Genomic DNA, 16,119 nt, shown 5'->3' with positions numbered 1-16,119 from the left:
GTTGGTGATGGCCCAGGATTCGCTATGTCGCCGGCACTTGATGGCCTCAGTGGTCACAGAACGTTACAGCATTTAGTCCCGGGTTTTGGCACCACCAATTTGAGAAAACTGATACACACACAAATGACGACACCATTGTTTCGAGTTATATAATTACGACTGGTGTTTATTGCCGTATGGGCTGCTCTTTGTCGAGCCAGTGTACATCACACAGTTTGCAGCAGATTACAAATTACAATATACTAAAATGAAGAGTTTCTTCAGTATGTTCTTTGGAATGATGAGACTATAGTAAACATGACCTTGCGCGCAGAATCCACTTGAGCCCGGTAAACAATATTTAATTTCTCCTCACATTTTGTTTTCAGTTTCACCACCTAAACGGTGACTGTGGCATACGAGATGAGGTCACATGAGTCATACGAAAACTGCCATATAATTGCTGTTTTATTGTTTTAATACACTTCAACTGTTATAACTGCCTGCCCCAAGTGCCGGGAAGACAGGAGTGAGCAAGCAGCCATAATACTGCAGCTTTCGTACGCTTCGCGCAATATAATTCTGCATGTCATGGACGTCATTAGGATATTTAAAACGGAACCTGAAAGAAAAATGTAACTAAGATTTAAACTTAGACTACCTTATCATGCTGATCCATGTATAGTTATGTCTCACACACCCTTTCCAAAGCGAACACTACAAAAATTTTAGCACTCTTGCACCTTTAGGTAGCTCTTGAAAGCAACGATTGACTGCCTTTTGACCTTACGTCCGGACTCTGAAGCAGCTAGAATGGCGAGCGCTGCACCACACAGGCCAGGCACTGTGAAAATGACTGATGTGGGTGGCCAGGTTTTGCCTGCAGGTCCTGACTGGCAGGCTGTCCACACAGCCCAGAAAAAGGGAGTTTGCATGCCTGGAAATGAGGAATGAAAGCTGGGCACAACGGAGTCCATTTGGGACAAAGGCACAGGATGCATGGGTGTCACCCAGACTTCGCGCACGTTTAGTGGGAAGCTCCCAGACACCCTTAGAGCGTGTGGGGGTAGCGGTCTCGGACTCGAAGGAGATGCCCTCGACTCAGCGTGGCAAACTCAGCGGAGACCAGCTACCAAGTGACAAGAGGTTTTTGGGCGTTCGGTGCCCAGCTTTCGCTGGTCGCAAGCCAGAGAATGGGTCGGAGCCAAAGGTTCACAAAACAAAACAAGGTTTATATAGCAAAGAGGCGATACAGAGGATTACACAATCACTAGTACAAGCACATACAAAGTGATTAACAAACGATGCAACTCGTGCAAAGTTAAATTAGAGAGAGAATACAATACAGAGGCAACATTGCACCTAAAGTGCACTAACACAAGAGAGAGATAAACAAACAAAACACAATTTGTTCACCGGGCACTGCGGCAGTCCGACGACCAGAGTTCCACGACGATGCCGTCCCGCAGACTGGCGAACGTTGCCTCGTTGGTCCGTGGCTGGCCGAGTGGTGTTTTCCCCGGGAGTCGAACGGGCGCGCTTCTCCGAAGCTTAAACGGCGGTCCGGACTGACTGATAGCGGTCAACGTCCTTCTTTATAGGCTCGCTCTCCTGTCTGTTTGTTGTTCGCGCCCGAGTAGGCGCGCACATACACGCAGCATTGGCAGTGCTGTCTCCCTTTCCTCTTCTCACCGGCCGCGCGTCCCCATTGGTCAGAGGTCGGGGGTCGCATCTCGAAGTTTCGAGCGTGTTCTTGAGCGGCGCCGACCCCGACGGGCGAGGGGGAGGTGTCTTAGTGCACGCAGGGCTACGCCCTCTTCCCCCCGTCACCTGAAGAACCGACTCGCATGTTCGAGAATAATCGGCGGGGATGACTCATTTCCTCGGCGCACGCCGCGGCGGTGGAGAGAGAGGCACGCGTTCGGCATGGTTCGGCGGGGACTTTCCTTCTCTCCCGTTGGTTTCGCGCCGGCGCGACGCCGTGCGTGCGGCGGTTTTTCTTTGTTTGTTTCTAAAATGCGCCGAATTTTGTGACAATGGGCATCATCAGCTGGGCACGCCAGGTGACGCCAGCAGCATATCGCGGTAGAACGGCCGCAGTGACTTCCAGCTGAAGCGGTCATGGTCCAGCTGCAACACAAATGGGAACCCAATGCAACCACGACGCTTGCTACAATCTCAACAGGCTCTTTCTGAACACAGGAATTAAAACAACTCAGTCGTTACCAGCGCACGACATCGATGACTGCTCCCAAGATTTTTATGGGTTGTCTGCATCTTTCCCCACCGTCCTATGCAATCGCACGTGTTACTTCTATTTCATACTGTATGCATCACAGCGGGAAGATGGCAACTGTTCATTGGGTTCCTGCAGTGTAGCAAATGCCAAGGGAATCAGGCTGAGTAAATGAGATGCGCCACACATCTAAACTGGCAGATATTCGCCTGCGAGTGTGTGACTAAAGATGGAAAGGTGAAATAAGCAGATAAAGCAATATGTGCATTGCCTCTGCACTCATGTCTTGTAATTTCTACTGCGGTGTTTCAAGAGAACTGTGCTACAGGCACAAAAGAGAACAGTAGACAGGACACATGCAGTGGCCTTGAAGTCAAAGACCAAGAAATCTCCTCGGCACTCCAGATCAAGGAGAAAGGGTGACAGCTCTAAGGAGGTCTCACCTTCCGGATTCTCAGTCCTCTATGAAACAGGGTTGCCCGCTGTCCACGCTTCTGTTCGCATTATACTTGGAGCCATTTCGTCTAAGGGTTATAAACAGTGCAACAATAGTTTTCGTATTATGGGTCACGAACTGAAGGTATTAGCCTATGCAGATGACCTCGCGTTTTTCTGCTCTGATGCCAAGCATCGAAGAGATTATTCGTTTAATGGAAGGCTTCAGATCAGTGTCAGAAGATCGAATTAATTGTTCAAAGAGTTGCAGTGTCTGGTGTGGAATGTGGGGAACGACACCTGCCAATTATGCTGGTATACAATGGACACGTACGCCACCAAAGTACTTTGGCGTTCCTATGAGTGCCTATAAGCACAGTGCACATTACTTGAAAGACCGCATGCCAACTCTTCAGCGCTATGCTTAGACTTTTGTGCCCCATGGTCTCTCGATTTTTGGCACGGCGACCGCATGTAATGTTTCTCGCCACTAAAATTTATTATGTACTGCAAATTATTCATTCCATAAGACTTTATATCCAACGTTTCCACAGAGTTTTTGCAACTTTTGTGTGGGATTCGTCTTTTGAATCAATGAGACAAGATAACCTTTGTCCGGCCCGCAGGCGCTGTTTAGCCCACCTGTACATCCGGCAGATGGTTTCACGTTTCATGTTTTTCTGGGACACTACACACCCAACAATGCGTGCATTCCTGCAAGTAAATTTAGCTCATGCTTTATCGAGCATCATTGTGTCTTCTAACGTTTCTGATCATCCATGCTTGTGGGGATTCATGCATGAGGTGTATTTGTCTGGTTGTTTCCTTCATGTTCGTTTTTCCCCAGAGCTCCTTCTTTCGATGTCGTGGAGACGGTTGTACAAGGACTTAATCTGTATGCTCTTTCCTCCACCAATGTTTCGCTCTGTGTATTTTGGCTCTCCCGCCATGTACTAAATACTAAATCATTTTTCTTTAAGCTACACACTGACACATTACGACTTAAAACATGGGCAGAGAAAAAGGTGGTATTTTCGTGTCTATGGTGAACTGTCACCTTTGTGATGCTCCTGAAACAATTCAGCATTTATTCATCAATTGTAAAGAAGCAATACTCTTCTCGGATATCATGCAACGAACATTGAAAAAAAAGACTTAATCTGACGCCACATTCTGTACAATTTCACACTGCACTACAATGTATTGATGAGCCCTTAGATATGTTATTTTTAACTGGATTGCAGAGCCTGTGGAAAACACGCATGATGGACCGACATTGTGAATCTGTTTTTTCTGTTAAAGAACATTTTTGTAGAATGATTGTATATCTAGAAGAATTGTACGCCCAGACTCAGTATGAACTGGAGTGATACTCACTCTTAGTGCTGTTTTTTTCATTGCCTTTTTTCTAGTTCTGTGTTGCTTAGATATGTCGCGTTATGATATATTAGCTATGTGCTCCGAATTGACTTTTTTCTCGTGCTTCGTTGCTCATGTGTGTCGATGTACCACTGCCTTCTTAATGTTTGTAGATAGCTCATGTACATAAAACATCGTTATTATAATAAATACCATGTTGAAAAAAAGAAAACGTGCAGTGGCCTGGAGGTTAAAGCATCTGCTCACATTTGGGATCCTGGTTCGATCCTCAGTGCTGCCAGGTACCCGCCAGATTTTTAATGGGTTTAAGATGTCCTCCGGCCTGGTACTCAGGTTTTTTTGGGGTGAAATGCTTGGAAAAGGGTCTCTGACTAACCCCAAGACGCAATGTAAGGAACTGCTCTTTTGACCTAGAGAACACTGCTGTCATCAAGGGGTGGTATTCTCCCGGTGTCGCCTTTTGCGACATGTCGCATTCGCTCTTCGCTGATTGGCTCGAGCCGCGGTGACGGCGGTGTGACGACACAGATCTGCCTTCCTGCTACGTCATCGTGACGTCACCCCAATTTACTACGCTTAGTCTAACAACGGAATGCGCTGAAGCGATTTGCGCTGGCGACGGGCTACGAAATTGATACTAGACGCCAAGGATCCCACTCTCCTTGCCTGGTTTTTGAGTTGCGAAAAAGAGTGGCGTGTCCGCGGACATTGCGACCAGTTTGCCTTGGCCGACGAATCTTGTCGGCGGCATTACCGGCTGTCGAAGAGCACAGCTACCATCTGCTGAGCCGGACTGCCACTTGCCATGCGAACTTACTTTGCGCCGTCGTAAACAGACGCCGAAGCAGACGGTGCCCGCTGCGACGAGATGGCCTTGGCAGCGCTTGCGCTCTCGGCTACACGACCCTTCAAGGCGTTTTAATGCACGTTAGTGCAACGAAACAGTGTCTGCACGAGCCAAAGAAGATTTAAAGCAATGTGACGACTTTTACAAACCTACAACTGAACATTAGAGAGTTTTAGTATTGCGGGCTTTGCGTAATTGCGTGCATAGCGGGTCCAGAGTACGCATGCACAGAATGCTAATGGGGAAATAGCGTTCGCGTACGAAGGCAATCGGCAGTTGCGGCTTTTGCGCCCTTAGCGTGAAAACATGGCGGCGTCCTTCCAGGTGAGAGCCGCCCGCTTCAGCCAATTCAGCAGTCCTTGTGATTCCGGTCGGCATGTTTACCGGCAAGTACTGGTGTTGTTGCTTTTTGCTATGACTTACCGTGCTTCAACGATAAAGTTTAAGCTGCAATTCAGCCTAGTTTTTGAGATACGCTCTCGATTCTGGAGCGCGCAAGTCTAATGGGACCTCCAGCTACACTGCTACCATCTGCAACTGCCCGAAACGCAGCCGAAACCTAGCACAACCGTCCGGAACGAAACAAAAATAGATTTGGAGCTTTTTCGCGGTGTTTTATAGACTTAAATGAAGGAAAGCGAGTTTATATTAAATTTGCCAATGTTTTTGAACATTAGACGTCATGTGATGGCAAATGTTCTTGCTATCAAAGATACGAAACTACTGCTGCTAGTGAATCAGCAGTGGTAAATTGTCGCTTCTCAGAGTGAATGAAAGCACCGCCGACGAAAGTGCAGACGGCGTTTTCCGCTTCTTCGAGCAACTGGACGCACTTTTTTTAGGCCCCGCCCTAATGCGACATGTCGCAAACGGCGTCACCGGGAGAATACCACCCAAGAAAGGCAAACAATGTGTTACACGGGAAATCATGGAATTAGAACAAACTGCCAGCGACGGCCAAGGCTAACACAGCACGGCTTCCACAGCCGTCTCGGACAAAGAGCTGAACTACTTAAGCTAAGTGAATGACTGCCTTGTCGCAGACAGCATTTATACAGGTTGTTTCAGCAAAGTTAAACCAAAATTTTTTATAACTGGTTTTTGAAGATGTCGAGATGACTTCTGCCGGTGTTGGCGAACATAAGAGAACAGAAAAATTATGCTCATTACTAAGATGGTTAACTGATTTCTCATAGTTCACTATTATAGTTAGGTACCTGAGTGCAGATATTTGTAGCCAGCAGTTAGCATCTATATCACCCTTTAGAATTTGGAAAACGCGCCTTCCTTTGGTGCTGTAGCTTAAATTGCAGCCGTCGCATGCCCCTTCCAAAAAGCACGTGCCGCAAAGCAACATCCGTCCCTAAGTGTCTCTCGGTGGGGCACCTATTTATAGTTGAGTATAACTTAAGAATGCACTGAAGCTCCGCCCATATTCAGGACTGCTGAACAGAATTCCTCCATGAAAAATAGTAGACGGTTGTAAAAGCTTTTCTTGTCACCAAAACAAGAACCAAGCACGAGACAATTATAAGATCAAGAATTTTTATGGATCTGGCCTGTTTGATGCAGTAAAAATTTAAAACCCTGATTTTGTTCACTGTAGTAATACAGGATGCCATAGACCATAGCCAGTGTTACCAACTGCTGTTTTGTTTAATTGTATCCCAATATAGGGTGCTTTGAGGGTGCTTCGAGGCCCGCGCCTCCGCTTTCAGGGTGGGAACATTTTTGTACCCCACAACGCCACCATTTTACCTACGTGGAGGCATGTTAGGTCCCACTCGTTGATCGCATACTGTGTGTTATGGTTTCTGTGCAGTAGACTGGCGACAGCAATAATATGACTGAACTGAAAAGAAACTGCAGCTATTTTGTTTTGCCTGCGGCGATTTGTGCGTGATTCAGTAGCTGCAACTGCATGGCAATCAACAAGCTACCACAGATAGTGGTGCTCCCAAGCTGACCTCGGCTATTTCGTTTTCATTTGTATACAAGTCACTGAATTGCGTGGGAATATACTGCACTCATTGCACAAAAGTAAAGAGCATTAACAAGGCCAATTTATTTATTTATTTATTTATTTGAACATACTGCAGGCCCTTTTCGGGCCCATGCAGGAGTGTTTACAATGCATCATTGATCAAACAGAGTAAAAACAAAAATTCAAAAATACAGAGATGTTCTCTGACCCAAACACAAAAAGATTAGGAGAGAATTAAACAGAAAAGTCAATTTTTTCGATATAATTAAGAAATAGTTCCATGGACGTACACTTCACCGCATCTTCAGGCAATTTATTCCAATATGCGGGTATATCAGAAGCAAGAAGAATCGGCGAAGACAAGAGAAAGATTGCAGTTGTGCAGAACGAAGGGTGAGCTGCACAGTTATTTCTTGTGCGGTTAACTTTCTCAATTTCTCTGTTGAGAGGGGTTCAGAAGCCTCGCACTGTGACATGCTGTGAAACTGGTTGGCCTGTCAAGCCAACCCAATGAACATTGAAACTCACCTGGACGTCCTAAGGACGTCAAGTGGAGTTTCAGTGCTCATTGGGAATGGACTAATCACGCCCTTTGCACGACCCGAAGGAAAGCTGTGAAAGCCAGGCAGGGGTGAGCACTGGCATCAGTAGTAAGCACTCCAGAGCCAAAGTAGCTCTGGCAACATCTTTCCATTCGGCCAGAAGTGACACTGCTCGCGGAAGGCTCCCCATCTGGGTGACGCACAACACAGTGGGAGACCCACCTTGGGCGCTGTCCTCCGGGCAGCCTCGGGTCGCAGGCAGAAGCTCCGTAGCCGCTTCACCAGCTGCCTCCCCGTGTTGTACAGACAGCAGGCTGCGGGGGAAAGCAAGCCGCATCAGTGGGGATGCCCCACTGTCACCAATGGTGCGTGGACAAGTGGCAAGACATTTCCCTTCCATGAGCTGTGTGTTGCCACTGGCCGACAGCCTGGTCCGTCCTGACCACAACCACATCTAAACAAACAATTATGGAGGGTTAGTCAGTGCAACATTTACGGCCACTGCAGCTCACAGAAAGTTTAAGGCAAACCTTGTCTGACAACAATAAGTCCCCCAGGTGCTACATACTGAACCACAAGCAGGCTAGCCCATGTGTGTAGTTTAACGGTGGTCAGCGGTCACACAAATCTATCAAAAACGTAACAAACGGTAAACAATGAATAAAAAATTTTAACTTTGTGCCTTCCTAGCAAAACACTGCCCCCAACTTTTAAGTTATAGGTCATGCGCAGTGGCGCCACTACCAGACTCACACAGCTTTGCCTTCACAGCTTAATCCTTGTAATGCAGAAAAACAACATGTCACTCGGTCACACATGTTCCTTGTTGCTCTCTTGAGTGCACACATCCTGCTTTGTGGTGTATCTGTTTCAGCACAAGTTACACTCGTGAACATGAATGCCTGCACTGGTACACTTACTCTCTAGTCATTCCTTTCAGCACACAATCTGAAATGAAAAGCGGCTCATATGGATGGTTTGCACCACATCATAGAGGCTACCATGTTGCCAAATGAGGAGCACCGTAAAAGCCTGAACATTTGTATTATCCGCTTATAACCCCCTGCTCCGGCCTACAGCGTGAAAGCTGTGTGTTGTTCACCATCGTAGCGCCCGTGACGTCATGTAGCGACACCCATGAAAAAGAGGTTGAAGCCTGGAGCGCGAGCTCGAACGCTCGTGCATCTCGGAACAAATTTGGCAACCGGCCCAGCCAGCAGCATCGATCTGCCGGTTCACCAGCTGCGACTACCGGGCCTCCCTTAATAAATGCGGACGACTTTCTAGATTTAGTGACCTCGGATAAAAGCCTCGATGGTCAAAACGCCGCAAACTGTGGCCCTGCGCGCCAGCTCGTCATGCCCTCCACTTGGCCCTGCCGCTGCCCGCCTGCTGTGCCTGCTGTTCCACCAGATGTGGAAGGTCGTCCACATTTATTGAGGGAGGCCTGGTAGAGTGACGGAACATGCCGCCGATGCTGCTGGCTGGGACCGTTACCGAACCTTTCGAGATCTGCGTGCGTTTGAGCTTGCACTCCAGGCTTCAATCTCTTCGTCATGGGTGCCGCTACAGTCAAGTGCAAGCCATATATACTTATATTCGCTGGCTCTAAGCGACTGGCAACCAGTTCCAAAGCACGCCGACAGCTTGTCGTCTTCACCCGCACTGCCTTTTATTTGCTTTTACGCCCACAAGTTCAGCCAAATGAAACTAAAAAGCAGACACTGACCATGACTAAAAAGGAAAAGATGTTTTAGACACAGCGGTGGCTCAGTGGATATGGTGCTCAGCTGCTGATCCAAAATACGTGGGTTCGATCCCGGCCGTGGCGGTCACATTTCGATGGAGGCTAAATGCCAGAGGCCCATGTACTGTGCAATGTCAGTGCACGTTAAGGAACCCCAGGTGATCTAAATTAACCGCAGCCCTCCACTATATATGGCGTCCCTTATCGCGCTCACAGCCTGAGTCGCTATGGGGTGTTTAACCCCAATAAACATGATAAAAGACGTTTCAAAACGCGTACCGGTTTATAGTTCACAGCGACCATGACGGGAGTGCAAGCAAACTTATATGCGAAGAATATGACGCAATTATCAGACGTAGATGCTCATCATGGGGCCTTTGTTCTTGTTTAAAGTTTCTTGTGTGGTCTGGATAATTAGGTGTTCCAGCACAAGGCACATTGTCAGGCTGCTTTCTTTGGATAAGATAGAGGCGTTCCCCCATCCAATTTGGTTTCCGCCGCTCAGGTCGAGGCCATCCACAGCTTGTGTGTTATAATCAAAGGCGCACATTTCTCATTTGGCGTCAGAGTAGGATTAGGGAGGACCTTCTCTACTTCTGTACACACTTCGAACAAGATCTTGTGAATGGCTAATAAGCGAGATCTTTGAGACTCGGTTTCAGAGATTGCATGGGCAGTCGGGTTCAGCATGCCAAAAGTGCTCTGCAAATCCCTACAGAAATGGCCACCTAATATTGTTGTTTTGATTTCTTTGCTTTCTCGTACTTCACTGGTGATCAGTTTTTTGCAAAGCTTCTTTGTACTTTAAAAGGCTTTCGCGAGTGACATATTGATGTCTGCCCAGAGCGCTTCAGCAGGCAGTTTGAGGTAGTCTGGTTTCCATCGCAGCACCCTTCCCGTTTCTTTGCAAAGTGACCAGAGACCAGACCACGTGAGAGTGCTTGGCGAACTTAAGCACACATTTCACTTTCTTAACAACTTATTAAAGTTCTCGCCTTAACAACATCTGAAAAGAACAAGTTTACTGCATGGCCACTCCAACCCACCGTAGTGACACTGCGATACTGCTGCTTTACGATCGCCCACACAGCCTTTATGTTGCTAGCATTACTTGCAAGCAAGGCAAAAACTTGCTCCTTGCCAAGCTTTTCTATTACTTTCGGCATCTCACCTGCTGTATACTTTCCTGTACACAAGGCCCTGTAGAAGTATAATTTAACAGCACCCTCTATTGGGCGAGTCAGAAGTAGTTCATCTTGAAGACCAGCGCTAAACAGACAAAGGACCAAAGAAAGAGAAGGCAACACGGGTGCTGACTAAAACTGAAGGTATAATGAAAAACTCAGGAAATAAATAAGGTGAAAACGAGCGAAAAACGAAACAAAACACAAAAAAATATCAAGGATTACACTGCAGAGGCAAGGCACTTATCAAGGAACGCTATCTTGCAAGATTGGGTCTGGTGTGGTCACAACACAATTCAAGATGCTCATCATGCACATATTGATCCAGCTGTCAGTAAGCAACGTGACGCTCAGCGCAGAGCTTGTCTTTTTCTTCCACTACTGTCATCACGTGGACTTACTTAGCCTCTAAAAGCTGCCCGGCCAGCGAGTGCCTTTGAGTGGCAAAGCTGCCCCACTGGAGTGTATCGCTTGTTCCAGGGCCACATCAAGCTCGTTTTGAAACTCCAGTGCCACTGGGTCAAGAAATGCTTCAGTGGAAGTATTCTGAACGGCTAGTCCACCAGCGTGTTCCCTATATGCCATGCCATCACTTTTTGATGACAGCCACTCCAACCCCACAACTTCTACAAAGCGACTTCGAGAGTGACTGCAACCACATGCAGTCACTGAAGTGACGACACCTTTCTGCGATCCTGCAGAGGGTCTAATGTCAGGTGGGCACTTCCGCTACTTCACAGTTTGCCTCCCCAAGCGCATTGTATTCGGGAACTCATGCTTGGCGCAACAGAACGTGCACACCACTAGTCCCTTGCCACTGCTCAGAAAGCAAAAGTTGGCCCAAATGGTCAAATTATGTCTCAACGTGGCTACAAGGGCCGGAAAATGTATCCACAACTGATGCTGCATGCCAACACGGTAGTCTACTGGAAGCCAAGGCGCCACACAAATCAAAGCTCACTTCGCTGTCACCGGACTGCTCTCACAACATAGGCGAGCTAGCAAGCTGTTCTGAACACGGTGACATATCAACTCCAATGAAATGAACGGCGGCGCAACAAGAAGAACACAACAAGAGAGGGGACACCACATGCGCAAGCTTGTTGTGTTCTTCTTGTTGCGCCGCCGTTCATTTCATCATGCACCAACTCGCCCCTCAAGCCATTCTTCTGATCAACTCCAATGCACGTTGCTATCGGGAGTGCCTCAAGACTGTGTACTTAGGCCACTTATACTTCTGGTTTGTATTAACCATTTAGCAGCAGGTCTTAAATGTAACATTAGACTTTATACCAACAATTGTGTCGTGTATCATTCAGTAAAATGCCTTGCCAATATATCTACTTTGCAGGGCAACCTAGAAAAAGTAGCTATCTGGTGCAACCGGTGGCCGATAACTTCGACTACCTGAAAATGTTATCATGAGCAGTTTACCAAGAAAAAGGAAGTTCCCCAATGCATATTATTTAAGTAGTATTGCACTGAAAACCACAGAACGTGTTACCGCAGAGTTACGTTGACTGAAACTCTTAACTTGTCCAATCACACTGACTTGAGTTACCGCGGAAGCTTACCGTCTCCTCTATTTTCCTAGCAAAATTTTAAGCATTGTACGTCATCACTGAACACAAGCTGGTATGACTAGCATTAGGCCTATTTTAGAGAACGCATACGTAACCTGGGATCCGTACACAAAAAACCTCACAGCTAAAATAGAACACGCCCAGAAAGAAGCAGCATGATTTGCAACAGGAAATTATAATTTTACAGTTAGAGGATCCAAAATATGCTGAGGATTGGGTTGGAAAACACTCCCGCCACAAAGAAAATACTAAGATTAAAATTCCTTCACAATATATAGAGGAACAAAACAAACTGGTATTGACAAAGCAGTGTACATAAAGGAGATGCATTACATTTCCTCTAGGCGAGACAATGCAAACAAATCTAGGCCTTATCAGCGCTATATGAATCTGTTTAAAGATTCATTTTTTCCTAGCACGATTAATGAAATATTGAAAATTCTATTCAGAGCCTTATTCATTGAGTTTTTCAGTGTTCTTTTATTATTTTTTAGCCTAGAGTACTGTGTGCGCTGTTCATATATACTCCCCTTTTATTGTTCTACATTATTATTGCACTCTTCGCATGTTTTTTTTGTAACTTTGATTTTAGTGTTGTTCATAGTTAACTGATGTTGGTCAAATGTTTAGGAGAATCCCCCAAGGTAGAGTAGATTTGTAATAAGGGAGTAATTACTCATTGGCATTCACCCAAGCACAGCCATACGGCTACAAAGGAAAGCTATAGAGCTTTCTAAGAAAGATCTCAGTTAAAGAAAAATTCGTCCTGGTGCGGGGTTTGAACCCGGGACCACCACTTCATCGGAGCAGTCGCGTTATTGATCAATTCGCTCTCGCCCTATTATAAGCTTGCCGTTCCGGTTAGCTCAATTGGTAGGGCGACTGCTCCGGTGAAGCGGTGGTCCCGGGTTCGAACCCCGCACCAGGACGAATTTTTCTTTAACTACGAAGTTTCTGAGAAAGCTGTATAGCTTTCCTTTGTAGCCGTATGGCTGCGCTCGGGTGGATGCCAATGAGTAATTACTCCCTAATTATAGTTGACTGATGTATTCATATGCACTATGGTGAAGTAGCCGAAGAGTTTTACACAAATCTACACAGTAGCGATTGCAATCAGAGTGTTACTGAGAGAGGCAGTCGAGCACAGCAACGGGACATGCCGCCAGTAACGAAGGAGGAAGTAAAGAAAGCCTTAGGAGCATTGCAGAAGGGGAAAGCAGCTGGTGAGGATCAGGTAAGAGCAGATTTGTTGAAGGATGAGAGAGAGATTGTGCTAAAAAAACTAGCCACTCGCTATACGCAATGCCTTGTGACCTCGAGTATACATAGAGCTTGGAAAAACGCAAACATTATCTTAATTCTTAAGAAAGGAGACGTCAAGGACTTGAAGAATTACAGACCGATCAGATTATTGTCTGTTTCCTTCAAGGTATTTACTAAGGTAATCAGTAAGAGGGTCACACCAACCTCAGAATTCAATCAACCAAATGGTCAAGCAGGCTTTCGTAAAGGGTAGTCAACAATAGACCATATTCAAACTATCAATCAGGTGATAGAGAAATGCGTAGAATATAATCAGTCCCTATATATAGTGTTCATTGATTAAGCGAAAGCATTCGACTCAGTAGAAACCTCAGCAGTCATGCAGGCATTGCGGAATCAGTGTGTAGAGGAGTGTTATGTGAAAATATTGGAAGATATTTATAACGATTGCACAGCTACCATAGTTCTCCATAAAGACAGCAATAAAATCGCAATAAGGAAAGGTGTCCGGCAGGGAGACACGACCTCGCCTATGCTATTCACTGCCCGTTTACAGGAGGTATTCCGGGGCCTGAAATGGGAACAGTTGGGAATAAGAGTTAATGGAGAATACGTAAGTAATTTGCAATTCGCTGATGACATTGCCTTGCTAAGCCACTAAGGACAAGAACTGCAAAGCATGATCAATGAATTAGGCAGGCAGAGCAGAACGGTGGGGCTAAAATTAACATGCAGAAAACCAAAGTAATATTCAACAGTCTAGCAAGAGAATAGCAGTTCGTCATTGATGGCGCCATGCAGAAAGTAGTAAGAGAATACGTCTACTTAGGGCAGCTATTGACAGCTGATCCGGATCATGAGAGGGAAATAACTAGAAGAAAAAGAATGGGGTGGAGCGCATGTGGCAGGTTCTTTCGGATCATGCACGGCAGTTTACCAATATTCCCGAAGAGAAAAGTCTACAACCGCTGTATCCTACAGGTACTCCCCTATGGGGCAGAAACGTGGAGGCTAACAAAGAGGAGGAGGAGGAAATAGACTTTAATGGATAATGGAGAGGTCTGCCTGGTTATAGGCATGGCATGCTACTCCAGGTGAGGATGGAAGAAGAGGGCGAAAAAAAACTGACGTCAAACATACTCAACACTCACGCACTCTCACACACACAATGATTATCAAAGTATGTCCACTAAAACCGTGTCCCTTAGAAAAACTAAGAGAGCTTTTGTCCCTCGCTCAGCCGAAGTTGCATCAGTCCAGGGTCCAAGGACATGCTCCAGGTGCACGGGGTCGTCCTGACGAAGTCCTAAAGCACCTAACAGTGCCTTGTGATGAGTATTAAAGATTTGGCAGTGGCAAATCAAGTGTTCAATATCTTCGCGCACACCACATGTCGGGCACATAGGGCTACTTGATATACCAATTTTATAAAGATAAAATTTAGAAAAGGCAACGTCCAGACAAATTCGGTGCAGGCAATTCGGCAATTTGGAGATTGGAGACTGGAGACCGGAGCAGTCTCCAGTCTCCAGTCTGCAGTCTCCAGTCTGCGGTCTCCAGTCTGCAGTCTCCAGTCTGCAGTCTCCAGTCTGCAGTCTCCAGTCTGCAGTCTCCAGTCTGCAGTCTCCAGTCTGCAGTCTCCAGTCTGCAGTCTCCAGTCTGCAGTCTCCAGTCTGCAGTCTCCAGTCTGCAGTCTCCAGTCTGCAGTCTCAAGTCTGCAGTCTCCAGTCTGCAGTCTCAAGTCTGCAGTCTCCAGTCTGCAGTCTCCAGTCTGCAGTCTCCAGTCTGCAGTCTCCAGTCTGCAGTCTCCAGTCTGCAGTCTCCAGTCTCCACTCTGCGGTCTCCAGTCTGCGGTCTCCAGTCTGCGGTCTCCAGTCTGCGGTCTCCAGTCTGCGGTCTCCAGTCTCCAGTCCCCAGTCTGCAGTCTCCAGTCTCCAGTCTCCAGTCTCCAGTCTCCAGTCTACAGTCTGCAGTCTACAGTCTGCTGTCTCCAGTCTACAGTCTGCAGTCTCCAGTCTGCAGTCTCCAGTCTACAGTCTACAGTCTACAGTCTCCAATGCTGTACTTTCCAGTATAAGGGATTTCGCGTATTATAAACCGATTGCTCTTTGATTTCCGACTCAGCAAAGTTAATAGGCTAATTACTGTGCTGTAGTTTGCCACGAACCAAACATTTACAAAGCTGGTATTTATGTATACCATTAACGCTTAGCAAATTCAGGTTATGGAGCAAGGCTGCAATCGGATGATCGTAGGCAGACCGGGTTATAACACGGATTGCCTTATTTTGGAGCCTGGACAGCTTTAACCTGTTTCTTAGTGTGGTAGTTCCCCATACAAGAATGCAGAGACATTAGCCACATTAGAGACATTTAGACACATTAGCCAGAAGGAACACGAAGGCGTTACCGAGTCAAGATCAGTTTGAAGGGAATGGCGGTCGGTTTCATTAATAATATTTCGATATACAACACAATCATCCGCGAATAACCTAATTTGAGGCGATACAAACTTCGGTAGATTGTTAATAAAAATTAAAAAAAAGCAGAGGGCCAAGTATACTTCCCTGGGGGACTTCAGATGTTACGGGGGCAGAAGACGAGTTAAAGCCTTTGACAGAGGTGAATTGTTTTCTACTGTAGAGGAATTGTTTTATCCATGAAATAACGTTTGGATGGAGATTTAATTTTGTCGCTTTGGTTAAGAGCCTGTGATGGGGAACGTGATCAAAAGCTTTACAAAAGTCTATAAGTACTGCGTCAACCTGCAAGCCAGCGCCTACTGCGGAAAATACGAGGTCTGTTAGAAAAGTATCCGACCTTTGCCCGAAGAAAAAAACTGGCATAACTGGAGCGTTAAAAACCTAATAACCTTCAAAGTAGCCTCCTTGGGGCTCCATATACATCTCCCAGCGATGCTGCCATTGTTGGAAGTATTCC

This window comes from Amblyomma mixtum, chromosome 10, assembly GCF_055824585.1.
Source record: "Amblyomma mixtum isolate Tamu chromosome 10, ASM5582458v1, whole genome shotgun sequence".
NCBI classification, from domain to species: domain Eukaryota; kingdom Metazoa; phylum Arthropoda; class Arachnida; order Ixodida; family Ixodidae; genus Amblyomma; species Amblyomma mixtum.
Note: the sequence above shows the minus strand (reverse complement) of the source record.